A 26309-nucleotide genomic window follows, 5' to 3' on the forward strand; every position below is an offset into this window, starting at 1 on the left:
GTGGTGCACCTTGCAAGCAAGGCTGGCATGGACACAGAGAGTGGCAGGACCCTGGGCAATCCGAGGAACAGAGGGACCTCAGTCTGCATACATGCCAAGGGTCCCCAGTGGCAGGAACATGGAGATCATATACAGTCACGCAGGGCATACTGTACTGTGCTGGTGCAGGAATGTGTGGTGTCCCCCGCACATCCTCAGCTTGTGTTGCTCGTTAATGCAAACAATGGTTTCACTGTATGCTTCAATTTACTTGTGATAAATAAATCTGAATCTGAATGTGAATCATCTTGTGAAATCCAGGTGTGCAAAGTTCAAAGCTTAAAGTGCAAGTTAAATTTAACATCAAAGTACATATATGTCTCCATATACAACACTGAGATTCATTTTGTTACCGGTGTTCACAGTAAATACAAGAAATCCAGACTTTTCCTCGTGCCCTCTGTTCATTGGGCTCCTGACCAGTGGAACTATTTCATCCTTACTAACTTTTGTCTTTTGTTAAAGATTGTTCAGTATACTGTTTATATGGTTATATGGTTATAATATTATTTCCAGCACACAGTTGGAAAGGAGAATGAAATAATTGTTACCCCGGGTCCGATGCAGCACAAAGAAACCCAATAAAACAAAGAACACAATAATAAAAACATAATAAATATAAATTCATAAGGCAGCTTACATACGTCGACTGATTGTATGTCTATAAAGTGACGCGAGATACTGGTGTGTCTGTAAAGATGGGGACTCAGACAGGAAATGATGAAGTAGTGGCAATTGCAATGCGGGGGGGGGGGGGTTTGTGGGTGGAACTTTAAATTCTTGGGTGTTACTATTTCAGAGGGTCTGTCCTGGACCCAGCATGTAGGTGTAATTGTGAAGAAAGCACAGCAGAACCTTAACTTCCTTAAGAGTCTGCTGAGATTCGGCATGACATCTAAAACTTGGAAAAACTTCTGCAGGTGTGTAGTGGAGTGTGTATTGGCTGGCTGCATCATGGAATGGTATGGAAACACCAATGCCCTTGAATGGAAAATCCTACAAAATATACTGGATTAGGCCCACTACATCACAGGTAATGCCTTCCCAACCATCGAGCACATCTGCATGAAATGCTGTAGTAGGAAAGCAGCATCCATCATCAAAGATTCTCACCACCCAGGTCATGCTCCCTTCTCTCTGCTGCCATCAGGTACAGGAGCCGCAGGACTCACACCACCCGGTTCAATAACAGTTACTACCCCCCAACCATCAAGGGGATAGCTACACTCACCTGTCCATGCATTGAGATGCTTCCCACAATCAACTATCTCACTTTAAGGACTCTTTATCTCAATATTATCTTGTTATATTGAACTTTGAGTTTTGAGGTGTTGAACAGCCTTGCTGCTTGGGAAAAGTAACTGTTTTTTCTCTGGCCCAGGTAGCCTCCTACCTGCCAGCATGTCAATTCCACAGACCACTCCCACTCCGACATGTCTGTCCATGGCCTCCTCTACCGTCAAGATGAGGCCACACGCAGGTCAATGGAGCAATACCTTATCTCCTGCCTAGGTCGCCTCCTACCTGCTGGCATGAACATCCAACTCACAGACCTCCGTTGATACCCCTGCCCCCCCCTTACCCCATCCCTATCTATAATTCCCCCCCCAATATAATCTCCCCCAGCCCTACCTTTCTTTCTCTTTTATTTCCCATAATTCTCCACCTTCCCCCTAGTCCATTTCCCTTCAGCCTATCACTTCCCAGCTCTCTACTTCATCCCTCCGCCCACTTCTTATCCCCCCTCGACCATCCCATGTTACTTCACTCCTGATGAAGGGTTTCGGCCCAAAACGTCGTCACTACCTCCTCCCATAGATGCTGTCTGGCCTGCTGAGTTCTGCCAGCATTTTGTGTTTTTATTTATTTCCAGCATTTGCTGATTCACTCGTGTTGTTTTTTGAGTCTGGTGGTCCTGACATGACGCTACGTAGCCCCCTCCCTGATGGGAGTGGGACAAACAGTCCATGGGATTCTTTCACGATGTTACTGGCCCTTTTCCGGCCCCTTTTTGTATATACAATGACTATAAAAATATTACCCCCCCCGGAAGTTTTCATGTTTTATTGTTTTTCAACATTGAATCACTGTGGATTTAATTTGGCTTTTTTGACACTAATCAACAGAAAAAGACTCAACACCTTCAAGTTACTTCTATAGATGTACCGTGGAGAGCATTCTGACAGGCTCCATCACTGTCTGGTATGGGGGGGGTGACCATTCTGACAGGCTGCATCACCGTCTGGTATGGGGGGGGGTGACCATTCTGACAGGCTCCATCACCGTCTGGTATGGGGGGGGTGACCATTCTGACAGGCTCCATCACTGTCTGGTATGGGGGGGGGTGACCATTCTGACAGGCTCCATCACTGTCTGGTATGGGGGGGGGTGACCATTCTGACAGGCTCCATCACTGTCTGGTATGGGGGGGGGGGGTGACCATTCTGACAGGCTCCATCACTGTCTGGTATGGTGGGGGGGTGACCATTCTGACAGGCTCCATCACTGTCTGGTATGGGGGGGGTGGGTGACCATTCTGACAGGCTCCATCACCGTCTGGTATGGGGGGGGTGACCATTCTGACAGGCTCCATCACTGTCTGGTATGGGGGGGGTGACCATTCTGACAGGCTCCATCACTGTCTGGTATGGGGGTGGGGTGACCATTCTGACAGGCTGCATCACTGTCTGGTATGGGGGGGTGGGTGACCATTCTGACAGGCTCCATCACTGTCTGGTATGGGGGGGGTGGGTGACCATTCTGACAGGCTCCATCACTGTCTGGTATGGGGGGGTGGGGGTGACCATTCTGACAGGCTGCATCACTGTCTGGTATGGGGGGTGGGTGACCATTCTGACAGGCTGCATCACTGTCTGGTATGGGGTGGGTGACCATTCTGACAGGCTCCATCACTGTCTGGTATGGGGGGGGGGTGACCATTCTGACAGGCTGCATCACTGTCTGGTATGGGGGGTGGGTGACCATTCTGACAGGCTCCATCACTGTCTGGTATGGGGGGGGGTGACCATTCTGACAGGCTCCATCACTGTCTGGTATGGGGGGGGGGGGTGACCATTCTGACAGGCTGCATCACTGTCTGGTATGGGGGGGTGGGTGACCATTCTGACAGGCTGCATCACCGTCTGGTATGGGGGAGGGTGACCATTCTGACAGGCTCCATCACTGTCTGGTATGGGGGGGGGGGGGTGACCATTCTGACAGGCTGCATCACTGTCTGGTATGGGGGGGGGGTGACCATTCTGACAGGCTGCATCACTGTCTGGTATGGGGGAGGGTGACCATTCTGACAGGCTGCATCACTGTCTGGTATGGGGGAGGGTGACCATTCTGACAGGCTGCATCACTGTCTGGTATGGGGGGAGGGTGACCATTCTGACAGGCTCCATCACTGTCTGGTATGGGGGGGGGTGACCATTCTGACAGGCTGCATCACTGTCTGGTATGGGGGGCGTGGGTGACCATTCTGACAGGCTCCATCACTGTCTGGTATGGGGGAGGGTGACCATTCTGACAGGCTCCATCACTGTCTGGTATGGGGGAGGGTGACCATTCTGACAGGCTGCATCACTGTCTGGTATGGGGGAGGGTGACCATTCTGACAGGCTGCATCACTGTCTGGTATGGGGGGGGGGGTGACCATTCTGACAGGCTGCATCACTGTCTGGTATGGGGGGGGGGGGGTGACCATTCTGACAGGCTGCATCACTGTCTGGTATGGGGGGTGGGTGACCATTCTGACAGGCTCCATCACTGTCTGGTATGGGGGGGGGGGGTGACCATTCTGACAGGCTGCATCACTGTCTGGTATGGGGGGGTGGGTGACCATTCTGACAGGCTGCATCGCTGTCTGGTAATGGGGGGGGGGGTGACCATTCTGACAGGCTGCATCACTGTCTGGTATGGGGGGGGTGGGTGACCATTCTGACAGGCTGCATCACTGTCTGGTATGGGAGGGGTGACCATTCTGACAGGCTCCATCACTGTCTGGTATGGGGGGGGGGGTGACCATTCTGACAGGCTGCATCGCTGTCTGGTATGGGGGGGTGGGTGACCATTCTGACAGGCTGCATCACCGTCTGGTATGGGGGGGGGGGTGACCATTCTGACAGGCTCCATCACTGTCTGGTATGGGGGGGGGGTGACCATTCTGACAGGCTGCATCACTGTCTGGTATGGGGGGGTGACCATTCTGACAGGCTGCATCACCGTCTGGTATGGGGGGTGGGTGACCATTCTGACAGGCTCCATCACTGTCTGGTATGGGGGGGTGACCATTCTGACAGGCTGCATCACTGTCTGGTATGGGGGGGTGACCATTCTGACAGGCTCCATCACCGTCTGGTATGGGGGGGGTGACCATTCTGACAGGCTGCATCACCGTCTGGTATGGGGGGGGGTGACCATTCTGACAGGCTCCATCACTGTCTGGTATGGGGGGGTGACCATTCTGACAGGCTCCATCACTGTCTGGTATGGGGGGGGTGACCATTCTGACAGGCTGCATCACCGTCTGGTATGGGGGGGGGTGACCATTCTGACAGGCTCCATCACTGTCTGGTATGGGGGGGTGACCATTCTGACAGGCTCCATCACTGTCTGGTATGGGGGGGGGGGGTTGACCATTCTGACAGGCTCCATCACTGTCTGGTATGGGGGGTGGGTGACCATTCTGACAGGCTCCATCACTGTCTGGTATGGGGGGGGGGGTGACCATTCTGACAGGCTCCATCACTGTCTGGTATGGGGGGGGGGGTGACCATTCTGACAGGCTGCATCACCGTCTGGTATGGGGGGGGGGTGACCATTCTGACAGGCTCCATCACTGTCTGGTATGGGGGGGGTGACCATTCTGACAGGCTGCATCACTGTCTGGTATGGGGGGGGTGACCATTCTGACAGGCTCCATCACTGTCTGGTATGGGGGGGGTGACCATTCTGACAGGCTGCATCACTGTCTGGTATGGGGGGGGGGTGACCATTCTGACAGGCTCCATCACTGTCTGGTATGGGGGGGGGGGGTGACCATTCTGACAGGCTCCATCACTGTCTGGTATGGGGGGGGGGGTGACCATTCTGACAGGCTGCATCACTGTCTGGTATGGGGGGGTGGGTGACCATTCTGACAGGCTCCATCACTGTCTGGTATGGGGGGGGGGTGACCATTCTGACAGGCTCCATCACTGTCTGGTATGGGGGGGGTGACCATTCTGACAGGCTGCATCACTGTCTGGTATGGGGGGGTGGGTGACCATTCTGACAGGCTCCATCACTGTCTGGTATGGGGGGGGGGTGACCATTCTGACAGGCTGCATCACTGTCTGGTATGGGGGGGTGGGTGACCATTCTGACAGGCTGCATCACTGTCTGGTATGGGGGGGGTGGGTGACCATTCTGACAGGCTCCATCACTGTCTGGTATGGGGGGGGGGGTGACCATTCTGACAGGCTCCATCACTGTCTGGTATGGGGGGGGGGGGTGACCATTCTGACAGGCTGCATCACTGTCTGGTATGGGGGGGGGGGGGTGACCATTCTGACAGGCTGCATCACTGTCTGGTATGGGGGGGGTGACCATTCTGACAGGCTCCATCACTGTCTGGTATGGGGGGGGGTGACCATTCTGACAGGCTCCATCACTGTCTGGTATGGGGGGGGGGTGACCATTCTGACAGGCTCCATCACTGTCTGGTATGGGGGGGGGTGACCATTCTGACAGGCTCCATCACTGTCTGGTATGGGGGGGGGTGACCATTCTGACAGGCTGCATCACTGTCTGGTATGGGGGGGGTGACCATTCTGACAGGCTCCATCACTGTCTGGTATGGGGGGTGGTGTGACCATTCTGACAGGCTGCATCACCGCCTGGTATGGGGGGGGGTGACCATTCTGACAGGCTGCATCACTGTCTGGTATGGGGGGGTGACCATTCTGACAGGCTCCATCACTGTCTGGTATGGGGGGGGGTGACCATTCTGACAGGCTCCATCAATGTCTGGTATGGGGGGGGGGGGGTGACCATTCTGACAGGCTGCATCACTGTCTGGTATGGGGGGGGGGGGGTGACCATTCTGACAGGCTGCATCAATGTCTGGTATGGGGGGGGGTGACCATTCTGACAGGCTGCATCACCGTCTGGTATGGGGGGGGGGTGACCATTCTGACAGGCTCCATCACCGTCTGGTATGGGGGGGGGGTGACCATTCTGACAGGCTCCATCACTGTCTGGTATGGGGGGTGGGTGACCATTCTGACAGGCTCCATCACTGTCTGGTATGGGGGGGGGGGGGTGACCATTCTGACAGGCTGCATCAATGTCTGGTATGGGGGGGGGGGGGGGTGACCATTCTGACAGGCTCCATCACTGTCTGGTATGGGGGGGGTGACCATTCTGACAGGCTCCATCAATGTCTGGTATGGGGGGGGGGGGGGGTGACCATTCTGACAGGCTGCATCACTGTCTGGTATGGGGGGGGGGGGGTGACCATTCTGACAGGCTGCATCACTGTCTGATATGGGGGGGGGGGGTGACCATTCTGACAGGCTCCATCACTGTCTGGTATGGGGGGGGGGGGGTGACCATTCTGACAGGCTCCATCACTGTCTGGTATGGGGGGGTGGGTGACCATTCTGACAGGCTCCATCACTGTCTGGTATGGGGGGGGGTGACCATTCTGACAGGCTCCATCACTGTCTGGTATGGGGGGGGGTGGGTGACCATTCTGACAGGCTCCATCACTGTCTGGTATGGGGGGGTGACCATTCTGACAGGCTCCATCACTGTCTGGTATGGGGGGGGTGACCATTCTGACAGGCTGCATCACTGTCTGGTATGGGGGGGGGGTGACCATTCTGACAGGCTGCATCACTGTCTGGTATGGGGGGGGGTGACCATTCTGACAGGCTCCATCACCGTCTGGTATGGGGGGGTGACCATTCTGACAGGCTCCATCACTGTCTGGTATGGGGGGGGTGACCATTCTGACAGGCTGCATCACTGTCTGGTATGGGGGGGGGTGACCATTCTGACAGGCTGCATCACTGTCTGGTATGGGGGGGGGGTGACCATTCTGACAGGCTCCATCACTGTCTGGTATGGGGGGGGTGACCATTCTGACAGGCTCCATCACTGTCTGGTATGGGGGGGGTGACCATTCTGACAGGCTCCATCACTGTCTGGTATGGGGGGGGTGACCATTCTGACAGGCTGCATCACTGTCTGGTATGGGGGGGGGTGGGGTGACCATTCTGACAGGCTGCATCACTGTCTGGTATGGGGGGGGGTGGGGTGACCATTCTGACAGGCTGCATCACTGTCTGGTATGGGGGGGGTGACCATTCTGACAGGCTGCATCACTGTCTGGTATGGGGGGGGGTGGGGTGACCATTCTGACAGGCTGCATCACTGTCTGGTATGGGGGGGTGACCATTCTGACAGGCTGCATCACTGTCTGGTATGGGGGGTGGGTGACCATTCTGACAGGCTCCATCACTGTCTGGTATGGGGGGGGGGGTGACCATTCTGACAGGCTGCATCACTGTCTGGTATGGGGGGGGTGACCATTCTGACAGGCTCCATCACTGTCTGGTATGGGGGGGGTGACCATTCTGACAGGCTCCATCACCGTCTGGTATGGGGGGGGGGTGACCATTCTGACAGGCTGCATCACCGTCTGGTATGGGGGGGGTGGGTGACCATTCTGACAGGCTCCATCACTGTCTGGTATGGGGGGGGGTGACCATTCTGACAGGCTCCATCACTGTCTGGTATGGGGGGGTGGGTGACCATTCTGACAGGCTGCATCACTGTCTGGTATGGGGGTGGGTGACCATTCTGACAGGCTGCATCACTGTCTGGTATGGGGGGGGGGTGACCATTCTGACAGGCTCCATCACTGTCTGGTATGGGGGGAGGGGTGACCATTCTGACAGGCTCCATCACTGTCTGGTATGGGGGGGGGTGGTGACCATTCTGACAGGCTCCATCACCGTCTGGTATGGGGGGGGGGTGGTGACCATTCTGACAGGCTGCATCACCGTCTGGTATGGGGGGGGGTGGTGACCATTCTGACAGGCTGCATCACCGTCTGGTATGGGGGTGGGTGACCATTCTGACAGGCTGCATCACTGTCTGGTATGGGGGGGGGGTGACCATTCTGACAGGCTCCATCACTGTCTGGTATGGGGGGGGGTGACCATTCTGACAGGCTCCATCACTGTCTGGTATGGGGGGGGGGGTGACCATTCTGACAGGCTGCATCACTGTCTGGTATGGGGGGGGGTGACCATTCTGACAGGCTCCATCACTGTCTGGTATGGGGGGGGGGGGGTGACCATTCTGACAGGCTGCATCACTGTCTGGTATGGGGGGGGGGGGGGTGACCATTCTGACAGGCTCCATCACTGTCTGGTATGGGGGGGTGGGTGACCATTCTGACAGGCTGCATCACTGTCTGGTATGGGGGGGTGGGTGACCATTCTGACAGGCTGCATCACTGTCTGGTATGGGGGGGGGGGTGACCATTCTGACAGGCTCCATCACTGTCTGGTATGGGGGGGTGGTGACCATTCTGACAGGCTCCATCACTGTCTGGTATGGGGGGGTGGGGTGACCATTCTGACAGGCTCCATCACTGTCTGGTATGGGGATGGGTGACCATTCTGACAGGCTCCATCACTGTCTGGTATGGGGGGCGTGGGTGACCATTCTGACAGGCTGCATCACTGTCTGGTATGGGGGGGGGGTGACCATTCTGACAGGCTCCATCACTGTCTGGTATGGGGGGTGGGTGACCATTCTGACAGGCTGCATCACTGTCTGGTATGGGGGGTGGGTGACCATTCTGACAGGCTCCATCACTGTCTGGTATGGGGGGTGGGTGACCATTCTGACAGGCTCCATCACTGTCTGGTATGGGAGGGGTGACCATTCTGACAGGCTGCATCACTGTCTGGTATGGGGGGGTGGGTGACCATTCTGACAGGCTCCATCACTGTCTGGTATGGGGGGGTGGGTGACCATTCTGACAGGCTCCATCACTGTCTGGTATGGGAGGGGTGACCATTCTGACAGGCTGCATCACTGTCTGGTATGGGGGGGTGGGTGACCATTCTGACAGGCTCCATCACTGTCTGGTATGGGAGGGGTGACCATTCTGACAGGCTCCATCACTGTCTGGTATGGGGGGGTGGGTGACCATTCTGACAGGCTGCATCACTGTCTGGTATGGGGGGGTGGGTGACCATTCTGACAGGCTGCATCACTGTCTGGTATGGGGGGTGGGTGACCATTCTGACAGGCTCCATCACTGTCTGGTATGGGGGGGGGGGGTGACCATTCTGACAGGCTCCATCACTGTCTGGTATGGGGGGGTGGGTGACCATTCTGACAGGCTGCATCACTGTCTGGTATGGGGGGGTGGGTGAGCATTCTGACAGGCTGCATCACTGTCTGGTATGGGGGGTGGGTGACCATTCTGACAGGCTCCATCACCGTCTGGTATGGGGGGGGGGGTGACCATTCTGACAGGCTGCATCACTGTCTGGTATGGGGGTGGGTGACCATTCTGACAGGCTCCATCACTGTCTGGTATGGGGTGGGTGACCATTCTGACAGGCTGCATCACTGTCTGGTATGGGGGGGGGTGGGTGACCATTCTGACAGGCTGCATCACTGTCTGGTATGGGGGGGGGGGGTGACCATTCTGACAGGCTGCATCACTGTCTGGTATGGGGGGGGTGGGTGACCATTCTGACAGGCTCCATCACTGTCTGGTATGGGGGGCGTGGGTGACCATTCTGACAGGCTCCATCACTGTCTGGTATGGGGGGGGGGGTGACCATTCTGACAGGCTCCATCACCGTCTGGTATGGGGGGGGTGACCATTCTGACAGGCTGCATCACCGTCTGGTATGGGGGGTGGGTGACCATTCTGACAGGCTGCATCACTGTCTGGTATGGGGGGGTGGGTGACCATTCTGACAGGCTGCATCACTGTCTGGTATGGGGGGGTGGGTGACCATTCTGACAGGCTGCATCACTGTCTGGTATGGGGGGAGGGCTACTGCACAGGACCGAAAGAAGCTGCACAGGGTTGTAAATCTAATCAGCTCCATCCTGGGCACCAGCCTACAAAGCATTCAGGACATCTTCAGGGAGCGGTGTCTCAGAAAGGCAGCGTCCATTATTAAGGACCTCCAGCACCCAGAGCATGCCCTTTTCTCATTGTTACCATCAGGTAGGAGATACAGAAGCCTGAAGGCACACACTCAGCGATTCAGGAACAGCTTCTTCCCCTCTGCCATCTGATTCCTAAATGGACATTGAATCTTTGGACACTACCTCACTTTTTTAACACACAGTATTTCTGTTTTTTGCACATTTAAAAAAATCTATTCAATATACGTATACTGTAATTGATTTACTTATTTATTATTATTATTTTTGTTTTATTAATAGTTTTTTATTATCTTCTAGATTATGTATTGCATTGAACTGCTGCTGCTAAGTTAACAAATTTCATGTCACATGCCAGTGATAATAAACCTGATTCTGATTCTCAGTAGATGCACCTTTGGTACCAATTACAGCCTTGAGTCTGTGTGGATAGGTCTCTATCAGCTTTGCACATCTGGACACTGCAACTTTTCCCCATTCTTCTTTACAAAACTGCTCAAGCTCTGTCAGATTGCATGGGGATCATGAGTGTACAGCCCTTTTCAAGTTCAGCCACAAACTCTCAATTGGATTGAGGTCTGGACTCTGACTTGACCATTCCAGATCATTAACGTTGTTATTTTTAAGCCATTCCTGTGTAGTTTTGGCTTTATGCTTGGGGTCATTGTCTTGCTGGAAAACAAATTTTCTTCCAAGTCACTGTTCTCTTGCAGACTGCATCAGGTTTTCCTCCAGGATTTCCCTGTATTTTGCTGCATTCATTTTACCCTCTACCTTCACAAGCCTTCCAGGGCCTGCTGCAGTGAAGCATCCCAACAGCGTGATGCAGCCACCACCATGCTTCACGGTAGGGATGGTGTGTTTTTGATGATGTGCGGTGTTTGGCTTATGCCAAACATAATGTTTAGTCTGATGGCCAAAAAGCTCAATTTTGGTTCATTAAAATCATAGAAACTTCTTCCATATGACTCCAGAATCTCCAACTTGTCTTCTGGCAAATTCGAGCTGAGATTTCATGTGAGTTTTTTTTTATTTTTCTCTTTGCTACTCTGTCATTAAGGTATGACTGGTGAAGCAGCCAAATATCAGTTGTTGAATGTGCAGTCTTTTCTATCTCAGCCACTGAAGCTTGTAACTCCTCCTGAGTTGTCATGGGTCCCTTGGTGCCCTCCCTCACTCGTCCCCTTCTTGCACGGTCACTCAGTTTTTGAGAACGGCCGGCTCTAGGCTGATTTACTGCTGTGCCATATTCTTTCCATTTCTTTATGATTGACTTAACTGTACTCCAAGGGATATTCCAGTGACTTGGAAATTTTCTTGTATCCATCTCCTGACTTGTGCTTTTCAATAACCTTTTCACGGAGTTGCTTGGAGCCTTATGGTGTAGTTTTTGCCAGGATACTGGCTCACCAGCAGTTGTACCTTCCAGATACAGGTGTATTTTTACTACAATCATTTGAAACACCTTGACTGCACACAGGTCTCCAAAAACACATCTCCATTTATGTGACTTCTAAAACCAATTGACTGCACCGGTGATGATTTGGTGTGTCATATCAAAGGGGATGAATACTTATGGAATCAATTATTTTGTGTTTTATATTTGTTATTAACTTAGATCACCTTTCAGAGATCTGTTTTCACCTTGACACAAAAGAATCGTTTTTTGTTGATCAGTGTGAAAAAGCCAAATTACATCCACTGTGATTCAATGTTGTAAAACAATAAAAAGTGAAAACTTTTGGGGGTGGGTGGTGAATACTTTTTATAGGTACTGTATGTCTTTGATGGCGGGTAAGCTGGTGCCAATGCCTGTGCGTTCTGCTGAACCTGGTGGGCATATTACTTTGGCATCAGAGTGTGTGGCGACGCCTGTGGACAGCCCCCAGCACAACCTTAACGCAAACAACACATTTCACTGTACGTTTTGATTTACTTATAAATAAATGTACCTGAATGTGAACCAGCTAACGTCACAACAGAGGTGCCAACATCTGTCTCCTGAGGGGATTCCTGATGTCAGCCTCACAAACGAGCACCACGCTGGCACGTACATAGATTCTGACAAACTCCCTCGTTCTGCTCGGTTAACACCTCGCTTAATCTCAAACCCGTTCATACAGAAGGTTATGTATGAAACCATCAGCCCAAGGCCCAGCAAGCACACAGGACCAAGAGATTTCTCTCCTACACTACGTGCAGAAAGCTCACAGTGAGTGTGGAGGCTTTCAGCAAAGATTCAAGCCAGCCTCATAGACACTCAGAAATTAGACACTGTCCCCACAGTCCCTGCGTTCACTGGACGATGATCAGACGGGAGAAGGAGCGAGCAGAAAGAAATATTTCCTCTTGCACAAGGAGTTGCTGAAAAGAGGCTGCAGTCTGCAGTGGATCCTTCTGTGATACCACTCAAGCGTTAGAGAGGAGTGTAGAGGGAGCTTTAACTCTGGAGGTCAGGAGATTCTGCAGACACTGGAAATCCAGAGAAAAACACACAAAATGCTGGAGGAGCTCAGCAGGTCAGGCAGCATCTATGGAGGGGAATAAACAGTTGACATTTCAGGACGAGACCCTTCATCAGGACAGGAAAGGAAGGGGGAAGAAGCCAGAATAAGAAGGTGGGCAGCAGGTGGGGGTGGAGGACAAGTTAGAAGGTGACAGGTAAAAGCAGGTGTGGGGGAAGATGGGCTGGCGGGAGAGGAGGGTGCAGAGAGAAGCTGAGAGGTGAGAGGTGGAAGAGGTAAAGGGCTGAAGAAGAAGGAATCTAATGGTCCATGGGGGAAAGGGAAAAGTGAGGCCACCAGAGGGAGATGCTGGGTGGAAGGAAAAGGGTGAGAGGGGAGCCAGAATGGGGAATGGAAAAAGAGAGCGAAGGGGGAAGGGGGGGGGGGAAGTTATCGGAAGTTAGAGAAGTTAATGTTCATGCCATCAGGTTGGAGGCTATTGAGACAGAATATGAGGTTTTGCCCCTCCAATCAGAGGGAGGCCTCATTGTGGCAGTAGAGGAGACCATAGACCGACATGTGAGAACGGGAATGAGAAGTAGAATTGAAAAGGCTGGTCACCTGCCTTTGGTGGCGGATGAAATGAAGGTGCTCGACGGAATGGACCCTGAAGTACATCTCACTGATGTAGAGGAGGCTACACCAGGACCATCGGATACAGTAGATGACTTCCACAGACCTGCCTCATCTGTCTGGGGCCCTGAGTGATGGTGAGGGAGGAGGTGTAGGGGCAGTTGTCCACCGGGATGTTCCACTTTTGGCAGACGGTGTGGAAGTGCTGGACAAAGTGGCCCCCCCCCCCTCCCAATTTACAACTGGTCTCGCCAGTGAGGAGGCCGCATCGGGAGCGCGGGGCACAATAGACGACCCCGGCAGCTTCGCGCCAGGAGCACTGCTCCCTAGGATGATAAGGTGGACTCTTGACCTCGGTACACCTCATTGTTCGCCTGCACTGTTATGCTTCAATTGTTTACTTGGAGATACAGCGCAGTGACAGGCCCTTCCGGCACAGCGAGCCTGCATCGCCCTGGTGACCAATTCACCGACTAACCTGTGCGTCTGTGGGATGTGGGAGGAAAGCCCTCACGGTCTCAGGGAGAGCGTACACATTCCAGTGGCAGGAACTGAACCTGGGTCACTGGGGCTGTTTTAGTATCACACACTGGATGAGCAGCTTGCAAGACGAGATTTTCACGGTATCTCGGTACATGTGACAACAATAAACCTAATTGTAATAGTCAGAGGCACACAGGCCCTTCGGCCTATCCCATCCATGCTGGCCACTTCTCCCATACACACTAACCCCATTAGACCACACCGTGCCTACTTAACAACTGTTAAATGTAGTGACTGCATCTGACTCCACTGCCTCGTCTGGCAGTGAGTCGTGGATATCAATCACTCTCTCTACATAGAAACACTGTCCCCTCACATCTTCCACTCACCTTAAACCTAGGCCCTTTTGCTTTTGTTTCCTCCCTACCATGGGTTAAAATGTTTGACCAGCTACTCCCTGTCTGTGCCTCTCATAATCTTACACACAGGCCGTACCTCTCTCCTCCGCTCCGGGGAACATAGGCCCAGCCTATCCCATCTCAAGATTCAAGATTCAAGATTATTTATTGTCGTTTTTAGGACATGAAGATAACAGAGAACAAAGTGATTGTTACTCTGGATCCAGTACAGTTTAAAACACAAGATAGGCATAAAGAGCACAATGGCTATAAATATAAAAACAATCCTATAAAACACAATTTCAGAATCAGGTTTAATTACCACCGGCATCTACTCCATCGGGTAGATGGATCTTGTCAGCCTGGGAAGGCAGGCCATCTAAGAGAGGGAAAACTCTGATCTCAAACCTCCGCTGCCTTGTGGCCATACCCACTCATGGGAAAGGCTTCGGGAGTAAACCCTGAGGGCAAATCCGGAGTTGGAGTCCCTAAGGCAGTCCGACGCATCGGTGGCGTGGAGAGGGGAGGCTTGCTGAATGAGCAACTGCCGGTCTTCCATACAACCTTGGCCCAGGCCTGCACCCGGGAAACCATTCCAGGCGCAGATCCATGGTCTCGCGAGACTAACGGATGCCACCACCACTGGCATATGTCATGAAATTTGTTTTTATGCAGCAGCAGTACATTGCAATACTTAATAATAGAGAAAAAAAACATGACTTAAAGTGAGTGTGTGTGTATGTATATATATAAATAGTTAAATAAGAAGTGCAAAAATTGAAAGTAGAAAGTAGTGAGGTAGTGTTCATGGGTTCAGTGTCCGTTCAGAGATCGGATGACAGAGGGGAAGAAACTGTTCCTGAATCGCTGAGTGTGTGTCTTCAGGCTCCTGTACCTCCTCCCTGATGGTAACAATGAGGACAAAGCACTTCCTGGGTGATGGGGGTTCTTACTGATGGATGCCAACTTTTTGACGCATCATCCTCGATGTTGGGGAGGCTAGTGGGCTGACTGAGTTCACAACTTCCTGCAGCTTATTTCGATCCCGTGCAGTAACACCCCCCTCCCCACTTCCCATATCAGACCATGATGCATCCAGTCAGAATGCTCTCCACGGTACGTCTGTAGAAATTTGCAAGGGTTTTAGGTGACATACCAAATCTCCTCAAACTCTTAATGAAATGTTGGTGCTTCGTGCCTTCTTTGTAGGTACATCAATACGTTGGCTCCAGGGTAGATCCTCAGTGATGTGATGTACATGTAACTATTATACCGATAGGCTGACCTCTCTCCATAACTAAACTCCACCAATCCAGGCAACCCTCCGGTGAATTTCCTTTGCCAGCTATAGATGGGTTAAAGGTGAAAGGTGAAATGTTTAAGGGGACATCTTCACTCAGAGTCTGTTGAGGGTGTGGAAGGAGCTCCCAGCAGAAGTGGTGGATTCAGCTTCACTGCGGTATTTCAGAGAAGTTTGGGCAGATACATGGAATGGAGGGGTAGGGAGGGTACGGGACTAGGCAAAATAATAGTTCAGCATGGACTAGATGGGCTGAAGGGCCTGTTTCTGTGCTGTAGTGTTCTATGACTCTATAATCAGAGCTATATCTGTTGGCGGAATGTTTGGTAGGATAACACAGAAGGTATTTGATGCTGTTTTTAACTTGAATATCCCAGAGTGTTTAATGAGAAAATTTTACTTTCTACTTGATCCATGTAAGGCTGAGGCTGCTGTGTTCAATGGGACAGTGGAGAGAGATCTCTGCAGTGGTGCTGGTTTGTAAATATTTTGAGGGGATATCAGTCTGATTCCAACGGACAAGCCTGTTTACAGTGGCAGATGCTGAGTCGTCAACATTCAAGTTTCCAAGTGAAACCGCACATGCCCGGTGTCAGTTTCACAGCAGAATGTCTGTAACAGTCAGCAACTTCGCAATCCCTACAACCACAAATCCCGGGATGTTATCCTGACTCTGGTGCACCTGCCCAGCATAGGATAGATTATTACTCCGTAGTGATGTGCTTGCCTTTGTGCGGAGCGATCATGGGAGTGGGGGACACTTCTTACTTAATTAAGCCCCATCGCCCCTGCTGGGGCGTAGGCCACCGACAGTAGCTCGTCAGAGTCCTCTGTCCTGGGCCAGTCGTTCATATTGTCTCCAGGTGTAGCTCATCTTCTTGGTATCTCCTTCCTCTCCGAGGGATGAGGTCCTTGGAGCTTCTGTTGGCGTTTCTGTATCTCTGGGTTTTTACGGGATGGGTTGCTGGTCCCTTCTCCTTTTGCAGCCGGGCTTGGGACTGTCCATGGTGGAGTTAAAGGGGGGGGGGTCATTTACATTGTTTATAGACAATAGTGCTGATAGTGACTGACAGAACCACATAGAGAGAGTCTATTCACTATCTAGTCCTTGATAGTCCGCTAAAGGAGGCGGTGCCTCAAAAAGGCAATGTCTATCATCAAAGATCTCCAACATCCAGGCCATGCCATCTTCTTGCAGCTACTACCAGGCAGGAGGTACAGAAGCCTGAAGCTCAGCACCACCAGGTTCAAGAACAACTTCCAAGCCTTCAGCCATTCAGTTCTTGAACCAACCCTCAATGTCAGCAAGGCCAAGGAACTGACCGTAGACTTCAGGACAGAGAAACCGGAAGACCACGAGCCAGTCCTCATTGGAGGGTCAGAGGTGGGGACGGGTAGCAACTTGAGATTCCTGGGTGTTACTATTTCAGAGGATCTGACTTGGTCCCAGCATGTAAATGCACTAGCGAGGAAAGCTCGGTAATGCCTCTACTTCCTTTGGGGTTTGCGGAGGTTCAGCATGGCAACTAAAACTTTGACAAACTTCCATAGGTTGTAGTGGAAAGTATATTGACTGGTTGCATCACAGCCTGGTACGGAAAAACCTACTGTCTACCCCTGAACGGGAAATCCGACAAACAGTAGTGGATTCAGCCCAGTACATCACGGGTAAATCCCACCCAACCATTGAGCACATCTACATGAAGCATTGTTGTAGAAAAGCAGATCCATTGTCAGGGATCTCCACCACCCAGACCGTGCTTGTTTTATCACTGCTGCCATCAGGTACAAGGTACAGGAGCTTCAGGACTCACACCACCAGGTTCAGGAACAGTTACTACTCCTCAAACATCAGGCTCCTGAACAAGAGGATAACTTCACTCATCTTTGCTTGACCCATCATTGAAATGTTCCCACTCTCACTCACTTTCAAGGACTCTTCATCTTGTTCTCGATATTTATTGCTTATTTATTTACATTAGCATTTGTACAATTTATTGTCTTTTGCATTCTGGTTTAACACCCTAGTTGGGTGATCTTTCATTGATCCTGTTATAGTTACTTTTTTATAGATTTGCTGAGTATGCCTGCAGAAAAATTAATCTCAGGTTTGTAAGTGGTAACATGTATGTACTTTAATAATAAAATTATTTTGACTTTGAATCGAAGTTTTGCAACACTATGAGTGCTTTGATCACGTGCTACAGCGGACTACCTTTTGTTCTAACTGTGATTTTTTTCCCTGTTGTATAGTTTGTTTGATTAATGTTTTCTTGTGAACTCTGTTTATCTGATGCTGTGATGTTGCTGCAAGTCTTTCATTGCACCTGTGTGCACACACAGGCTTGTGAACATGACGATAAAGTTGACTTTGCTTAATGAGAGACAGAGAGTAAAGGAGATTGATCCTGCATTCCACCAGCTTTGAGAAAGTTCATGGGAAAGCACAGAGTACTTTAATTATCCGAGAACTGTCCGTTCAAAGTCAAAGTCAATGTAAAGTTTATTATTAAAGTACACGTATGTCACTATATAAACCCTGAGATTCATTTTCCTGCATGAAAAAACATAAGTAAAGACTGACATCTAACCAATGTGCAAAAGAAGACAAACCCTGAAAAATATGTATATATTCATACTGTATATTAGATATATTTATATTATATATTATTAAATATAAAATATTTGCCGCTATTACATATTATAGAATATAATATTAGTATATCAATATCAGTATTTTATATATACAGTGGATTCCGGTTAGTTGGGCCATCAGTTAATTTGGGACAATTCTTAAAGAATTAAAGAATTCTTAAAGAACAGAAACTCATCGAGAAAATAGCTGGAATTCCCTTCATTTATTTGAGATACTGTGCTGCTTATTTGGGGCAGGTGGATGCTGCCAAACAGTTTTTAAATAGCATCAGTTGAGTGCGTTTGAGTTCAAAGAGCACTGATGCTTGTCACTGATAGTTGGTGAGAAGCAAGCAGCAGGACAATCTGGAGCCGGTTTGCTCATTGGGGTTTCAAACATTCCGGCTTGGAGATGCCAGAAATGGCCAGGAGGGAGCATTGAATGATTTTCACTACTTCAACAAGTTAGAAACTACGAAAAACTTAAAGGCATCAACAGTCATCTTGAATGTTACAATGAAAACGAAGATTTGGAGGATGCAGTCGTCAATAGTTCATTATCTACACTAGATGTCTGTACTGATTTTGTTCATTTATAGTCAATCAAAAGAACACGTACTTGAGATTAATTCCTACATCGAGAGCTATTAGGAACTAATACACAGTTTTATAGTACTGTAGCAGTATTGATAGTGTTCCAATTTGTTCTGTATTTCATTTAAATATATAACTTTTTACTCAGTTAAACAACAGTTTTTTTTGGTACCTTTTTTAACCATTTCCATGAAACTTCAACTAATTAGAACAGTTGCTTAATTGGGCCAAAATGTACCAGCCCCAATGTATCCAAATTAATTGAAATCCACTGGATATATTTATATACTATATGAGTGTACATGTAGAGTCCTTGAAAGTGAGTCAGTAGCTTGTGAAGTTAGTTCAGTGTTGTGGTGAGTCAAGTTATCCACGCTGGTTCAGGAGCCTGATGGTCGATTGGTAATAACTGTTCCTGAACCTGGTGGTGTGGGACCTGATGGTTGAGGGGTAATAACTGTTCCTGAACCTGGTGGTGTGGGACTTGATGGTTGAGGGGTAATAACTGTTCCTGAACCTGGTGGTGTGGGACCTGATGGTTGAGGGGTTTTAACTGTTCCTGAACCTGGTGGTGTGGGACCTGATGGTTGAGGGGTAATAACTGTTCCTGAACCTGGTGGTGTGGGACCTGATGGTTGAGGGGTAATAACTGTCCCTGAACCTGGTGGTGTGGGACCTGATGGTTGAGGGGTAATAACTGTCCCTGAACCTGATGGTTGAAGGGTAATTGTCCCTGAACCTGGTGGTGTGGGACCTGATGGTTGAGGGGTTTTAACTGTTCCTGAACCTGGTGGTGTGGGACCTAATGGTTGAGGGGTAATAACTGTTCCTGAACCTGGTGGTGTGGGACCTGATGGTTGAGGGGTAATAACTGTCCCTGAACCTGATGGTTGAGGGGTAATAACTGTCCCTGAACCTGGTGGCGTGGGACCTCAGGCTCCTGTGCCTCTTGCCTGATTCTATCTGATTAGATTAGATTTGCTTTATTTGTCACAAGGACATCGAAGCAAATGTGTCGTTTGCATCAAATCGGTGAGGATTGTGGTGTCAGGCTTCCGGAGCCAACATTCCGGAACATTCCATGCCCCCTGACTTATTAACTGTAACTGGATATCTTTGGAATGTGGGAGGAAACTGGAGAACCCGGAGGAAACCCACACGCCGCCGGGAGAACGTACAGACTCCTGGGGCTGTAAATGGTTGTAGGGTAATAACTGTTCAATAACCATTGTGCTATCCACTGCCGCCCAGAGTACAGAGGAAGTTTTACTCACAGCTTCCCTGCCTGGTAAAGTCAAACGGGACTACGCAGGGGAATCTGATTCTTCATTTTGTTTCCGTTCTATATCAATGGGAATGTCTGATGGGACAGTAAAGATGGAAGCCTTTTACATATCCCCCACGCCCCATGTGTGTTAATGGGGGAAGTCAGAAACAGAATCATATGTCGTGAAATTTGCTTCCTGGCAGCAGTACAGTGCGTTACATAAAATATACTATAAATTATAATAAGAAAAGAGAGCAAAATTAGTGAGGTAGTGCTCATGAGTTCTTTGTCCAGTGATCTGATGGTGGAGGGGAAGATGCTGTTCCTAAAACGTTTAGTGTGTGTCTTTGTACCCAGAGAAGAGTCTATTAAATACTTGTCTCTGACGTATCAGCCTCTATCACCACCCCGGCAGTGTGTACCACACACTCATCACTCTGTGTAAAAAACACCATCCTAAACTTTCCTCCAATCACCTTAAAGTTATACCCCCTCCTATTAACCATTTCCACCCTGGGGAGAAGTCTCTGACTGTCCACTCGATCTCTGGCTCTTATCATCTTGTACACCTCTATCAAGTCACCTCTCATCCTCCGTCGGTCCAACGGGAAAAGCTGCTTGTGGGGAAGTCAAATCTCAGGATGTAAACTGCATAGATACGTTGATAATAAAAGTACTTTGACTTTGAATCTTTGAAACGTGACATAGGCGCTGATGTTGGAGACTGGTCCCGGGTTGGAAGTCCGTGCAGATGGGGAATCCTGGCTATTGATGGGAGTCGCGAGGGCTGGCGACCCCTTCCCCACCCCAACCACCAAGGTCAGAGGTCAGCACAATTCCAGAATAGAGGTCCAAAGCAGTCACAAGGGTCCAAAGGCGCCACGAGGGGCAAAGTTCACCCAGGCCGGAGGCGTTTAAACGAGTGTTCGGTGTCCTGGGGTGAAGTCTGAAGTTGAAAATGAGGCTGTGAATACGGGGTGAAGGACTGGGGGTTTGGAGGTGGCCTGTTCTGGGGTTGGAGACCTGTCGGGGTGTGTGGGAAGGAGGGGAAAGGGGCTTGATTTGCTCTTTTGCTGTCTTGCTTTGTTGTTGCTGCCTGTGTTCTTCTGCTGAGGACTGTGGGCATGCTACGTTGGCGCTGGAACATGTGGCGACAATTGTGGGCTGTGCCCTGCACATCCTTGGGTGTGCAGGTTGTTAACGCATTTCACCACGTTTCACTCTACCTTTCACTGTACATGTGATAAATAAATCTCAATCTAGAGTTTGGCCCAGTCTGTAAGTGGGTGTCAAAGACAGTGTGCACTGGTGTCCACCTTCCTCGGGTTAGAGATCTGTCTGTCCCGGCAGCCAGCCACAATCCCGTGTTCAATGACAGATTGAAATGGTTCAGTTGCTGAGCTCTTGGAGTACTGTGAGCAGTTCCGTGCCCCTTATCTAAGAAAGGATGTGCTGGTATTGGAGAGAGTCCAGAGAATGATACCCAGGAAGGAAAGGGTTAACGTATGAGGAGCGTTTGATGGCTCTGGGCCTGTACTCACTGGAGTTTAGAAGAATGAGAGGCCCACCCATCGACACCTATCAAATATCGAAAGGCCTAGATCGAGTGGATGTGGAGAGGATATTCTAGTGGGGTGGGGGGAAGTCAAGGAGAAGGGGGGGACAGCCTCAGTACACGAGGCTCTCCTTTCAGAGCAGAGACGAGGAGCGATTTCCTTAGCCACAGGATGATGGATCTGTGGAATTCATTGCCACAGATGGCAGTAGCGGCCCCATCATTGGGTATATTTAAAGTGGGGGTTGATACTTTCGTGGTCAGTCAGAGTGTCAAAGGCGTGAGGGAGGATGGCAAGAGAACGGGATGAGAAGTCACGACAGAATGGCAGCGCAGGCTCGATGGGCCAAATGGCCTAATTCTGCTCCTGTTTCTTGTGGTTGCATAGTCTCTCCACCAACGTTGCTTCCAGGACTGAATAGAGTGCCAGTGGTGGGAACTCCTCTCCACAGACTGCTCCAGGATGAGCTCAGTAACACCAGATGTGTGGGCCTCAGCTCCCATTAAGCGTGGTCAATATTTACCTACCTTGACTAATGCAGGATCAGAGAACGCTAAAACCTCCTATTGATCCAGCGATGTTTAATATTTCAGATTAAAGGCATGAGTCAATGCAACAGTCATAATGAGTTTGTAAAACTTTAAAAGGCCATTATTAGGACAATGCTGAGTGCAGGGATATTACAGAGGAATTGACCTTGGGTGGCCCGGGCTGTGATTTAATAAGGTTCAGATTTATAGCGTTTTAACATTCCTATAAATTGCTAGATTTGAATTTGTGAATCTCCATGGATTATCATTAATAGGAAAGGGATAGTCCCGGGATCATTTTGTGGAAGTGAGCAGAGCCGAGGGTATTTGAATACAATTATAGGATTGGGCAGAGTCAGCATCGAGTTACGAAAGGGGAAATTGTCATTGACTAATATATTGTAGCTGGCAGAACGGATGAGGATAAAATGGCTAATGTGGTGCTTTCCATCATTCAGAAAGCCTTCAATAAGGTGCCACACAAGATATTATTAAACAAAATTAGCATACACAGCAGCCACTTTGTTATGTACCCTCTGTACAGAGTGTATGTTCATGGTCTTCTGCTGCTGTAGCCCATCCACTTCAAGGTTCGAAGTGTTGTGCATTCAGAGATGCTCTTCTGCACACCACTGTTGTAACACGTGGTTATTAGAGTTACTGTCGTCTTCCTGTCAGCTAGAACCTGTTTGGCCATTTTCCACTGACCTCTCTCATTAACAAGGTATTTTCACCCACAGAACTGCCGCTCACTGGATTTGTTTTTTGTTTTCTGCACTATTCTCTGTAAACTCTAGAGACTGCTGTGCGTGAAAATCCCAGGAGATCAGCAGTTTCTGAGATACTCAAACCACCCCATCTGGCACCAACTATCATTCCACGGTCAAAGTCACTTAGATCACATTTCTTCCCCATTCTGATGTTTGGTCTGAACAACAGCTGAACCTCCTGACCGTGCCTGCATGCTTTTATGCATGGGTTGATGCCGCATGATTGGCTGATTAGATATTTGCATTAACAAGCAGCTACAGAGTGTGCAGGCAAGGATTGGTTAATGGACAGAGAAGGGAATTGGTGTGTCAGTGACGTTATTAAGGGCGCAGAAAAGATTTACAAGGATGCTGCTGGGACTTGAGGGATTGAGTTATAGGGAGAGGTTGGATAGGTTAGGAGTTTATTCCTTGGAGCACAGAAGACTGGGGTATGATCTTACGTACTTAAGTATTTATGCACATTTTATTCTGTATCTGTACTTTAACCCCTAACTATATATTTTATTAGGCTGGCTGGTGGCACAGTGGCATGAGCGTTGGACTTCGGAGTGAAGGCTCCCGGGTTCGAATCCACGCTTCCCATCCGTGCTGGGTTGAGTGTCGAGCTAGCAACTCAGCCTCGTAATAACAAGAAAGCCTGCTAAAAAAACACCATCGTGACAGCGTCCCGATGACTCCACTCGGAGTTAAGGGCTTTCATCTTCTCCTTCTATGTATTTTATTGAATTCTTTATTCTTTATCATTGTTGAACGTTATTGGTTTATTGTTGCATGTCGCACCCTGAGTAGCACATCACAGCTAATCCCCAATACATGTAAATGTATATGGTGGATAAAATTGATTCTTGACCCTTATAAAAAAAACCATAGAAACTCCTGACAGGCAGAGGTGGGAATCGAACCCAGATCTTACAGCTGAGTTGTAAAGCAATGCATACACTACTGGTGCCGTGGGATACCAGAGCGATCAGTCCCACAGCCTACATCATCGATAGACAAGAGGAGATCAATACCAATCCTTCGAAGTGTACTGATAATACATAGCTGGCTGGGCGATGAGGAGAATCCAGGGGGAGATACAGACAGGCTTAGTGACTGGGCAAAGGCCTGGCAGATGGAATGCAGCGTGGAAAATGGGAGATCGTTCACTTTGAATTTGGGTAGTGGTTAGGGTAACGCCAGTAACTGGGGTTCAATTCCCGCCACCACCTGTAAGGAGCCTGTACGTTCTCCCCATGACTGTGTGGGTTTCCTCCACATGCTCCAGTTTCCTCCCGAAGACGTAGGGGTTGGTAAGTTGTAGGCGTGCTACGTACGTGCAGGAAGCCTGAGAGAGCAACGGTAACTGGCCTAAACGATTGCTGGCCAGTGGCACTGACCTCAACAATCATAAAGTGTCTTGAGCATCTGGTAATGGCTCGTATAAAATTTCACCTTCCAGCCTCAACAGTTTGGACCCTTTCCTCTTGGCCTATCGCTCAAACTGATGATACCATAACTTCGGCCCTCCACTCCGCCCTGCCCCACCTAGAAAATGATGCCTCATATGCCAGGACGTTGTTCATTGACTTCAGCTCGACGTTTGACACCATCATCCCCCAGAGGCTGTCCTCACTGGGAGTCAGCACCCCACTCTCTCTAACTGGATCTTGGGCTTCTTGACAGAAAGACCCCAGTCAGTCCAAGTTGGCAACAAGATCTCAAGCTCCATCACTCTGAGCCCCCAGGGCTGCGTGCTCAGTCACTGCCGTTCGTGCTACTGACTTCCGACTGCACTGCCAGATCTGGCTCAAACCAGCTCAAAAGGGATGATCGTGGGCTTCAGAGAGGCACAGGTTGACCATTCTTCATTGCACGTCAATGGCTCTGTCCTGGAGAGTGAAGAGCACAAAGTCCCTTGGTGTGCACGTAATGGACGATCTAACCCGGACCCGCAGCACCTCCTCCTCCACAGATGCTGCCCGACTTGCAGAGCTCCTCCAGAATTTTGTGTTTTGTTTTGCCTCTGTTGCTCAAGACTTCCAGCATCTGCAGAATCTCTTGTGCCTGAAAAATACCTCACCTTATCTAAAGCAACACACACGAAACAAGACTCTTCATTCCTCTCCCTAGGTGCTACCTGACCTGCTGAGCTCCCCCAGCATTTCAAGGGTGTTACTCCGGAGAATCCCTTGATTTTAAAGGCCTGTGTAAAAGCTCCCGTGATACATAAACTTCATTTAGAGAGCTGTGCAGCAGAGCACGATAACTTTGCAGTCTGCATCTGCTCCAACTCAGTTTCTTGAATCAACCACACTGCTCATGGCCAGAGTGGAGATGAATGGGTTGTTGTCCCAGGGACAGGGATTCATATCGAGGGGCATTCGATTTTTAACCAGGGAACTGTTCCTGAGTTAGCATGGGAGATTTCCTATAAGCAGACCCTGTGGACTGTTTGCTATAGCATACTAGAACATAGAACAGTACAGCACAGGAACAGGCCGTTCGGCCCACAACGTTGTGCTGTATCAGGTAGAGAGCAAACCAAAAACACCTGAACACTAATCCCTCCTACCTACACCATGTCCATATCCCTCCGTCCTCTTCATGTTCACGTGCCTATCCAAATGTCTCTGAAAAGCCTCTAATGTATTTGCCTCCACCACACCAGGCATCCACCACTCTCTGAGTAAAAAACTTACCCCCACATTCCCCTTGAACCTACCCTCATCTAAAAAATATAATTAAAACAGAATCTTTTTCCTGCGGGCTTACTCAGCAAATTACACCTCTCTGCTGATAAACTAGACCTTTTCAGTAAAACAGGGCTTCCCAACCCTTTTAATGCCTTGGAGCCCTACCAATAACCGAGGGGTCAGTGGACCCCAAGTTTGGGAACCCCTGCTGTAAAATATGTTTCATTATTCGACACAAGGGTTGAATCAGAGGCCCAGGAGTTGAGGCCTGGGTCTGCTGGTCTCCGAGGGCCCGCTGAGGTAGTCGAAGGTCCAATGTCTGAGTGTCTGGGCCTGAATCTGCATTGCTGGGAGAATAGGGGCTGCCTTGTGGTTAGAGGACAGCGTGTGTGCAGGGTGGGAGGCAGGAACGGGGGCTTGTTTCTGCTTTTGTTGTTTCGTTGCTTGTTGTGTTCCGTGTCGTTCTGCCGAGCATTGTGGGAATGCTGTGATGCACCCCCTTGGGTGTGCTGATTTCCGTGCGTTGCTTATACAACGGTGTCAATAAACTTAGGAAAAATATTGTCAGAATCGGAATCAGGTTTAATACACCGGCACATGGCGTGAAATTTGTTAATATTACAGTAGCAGTACAATACAATACATAATAATGGAAAAATAAAACTGTGAATTACAGTAACTATATATATTAAATAGCTAAATTAAATAAGTAGTGCAAAAATAGAAACAAAAAGTAGTGAGGTCACGATTATGGGTTTAATGTCCATTCAGAAATCGGATGGCAGAGGG

The 26309-nt window shown here is 49.8% G+C and overlaps 1 protein-coding gene across 3 annotated transcripts in view; it reads right to left on the reverse strand.

Annotated features, from left to right (window-relative positions):
• The window catches only part of LOC140735692 (calsenilin-like), a 173037-nt gene that overhangs the window by 94975 nt on the left and 51753 nt on the right, over window positions 1–26309 (reverse strand). The window lies entirely within an intron of this gene.

The sequence above is a fragment of the Hemitrygon akajei genome, chromosome 1 (genome assembly GCF_048418815.1).
Source record: "Hemitrygon akajei chromosome 1, sHemAka1.3, whole genome shotgun sequence".
Taxonomy (NCBI): domain Eukaryota; kingdom Metazoa; phylum Chordata; class Chondrichthyes; order Myliobatiformes; family Dasyatidae; genus Hemitrygon; species Hemitrygon akajei.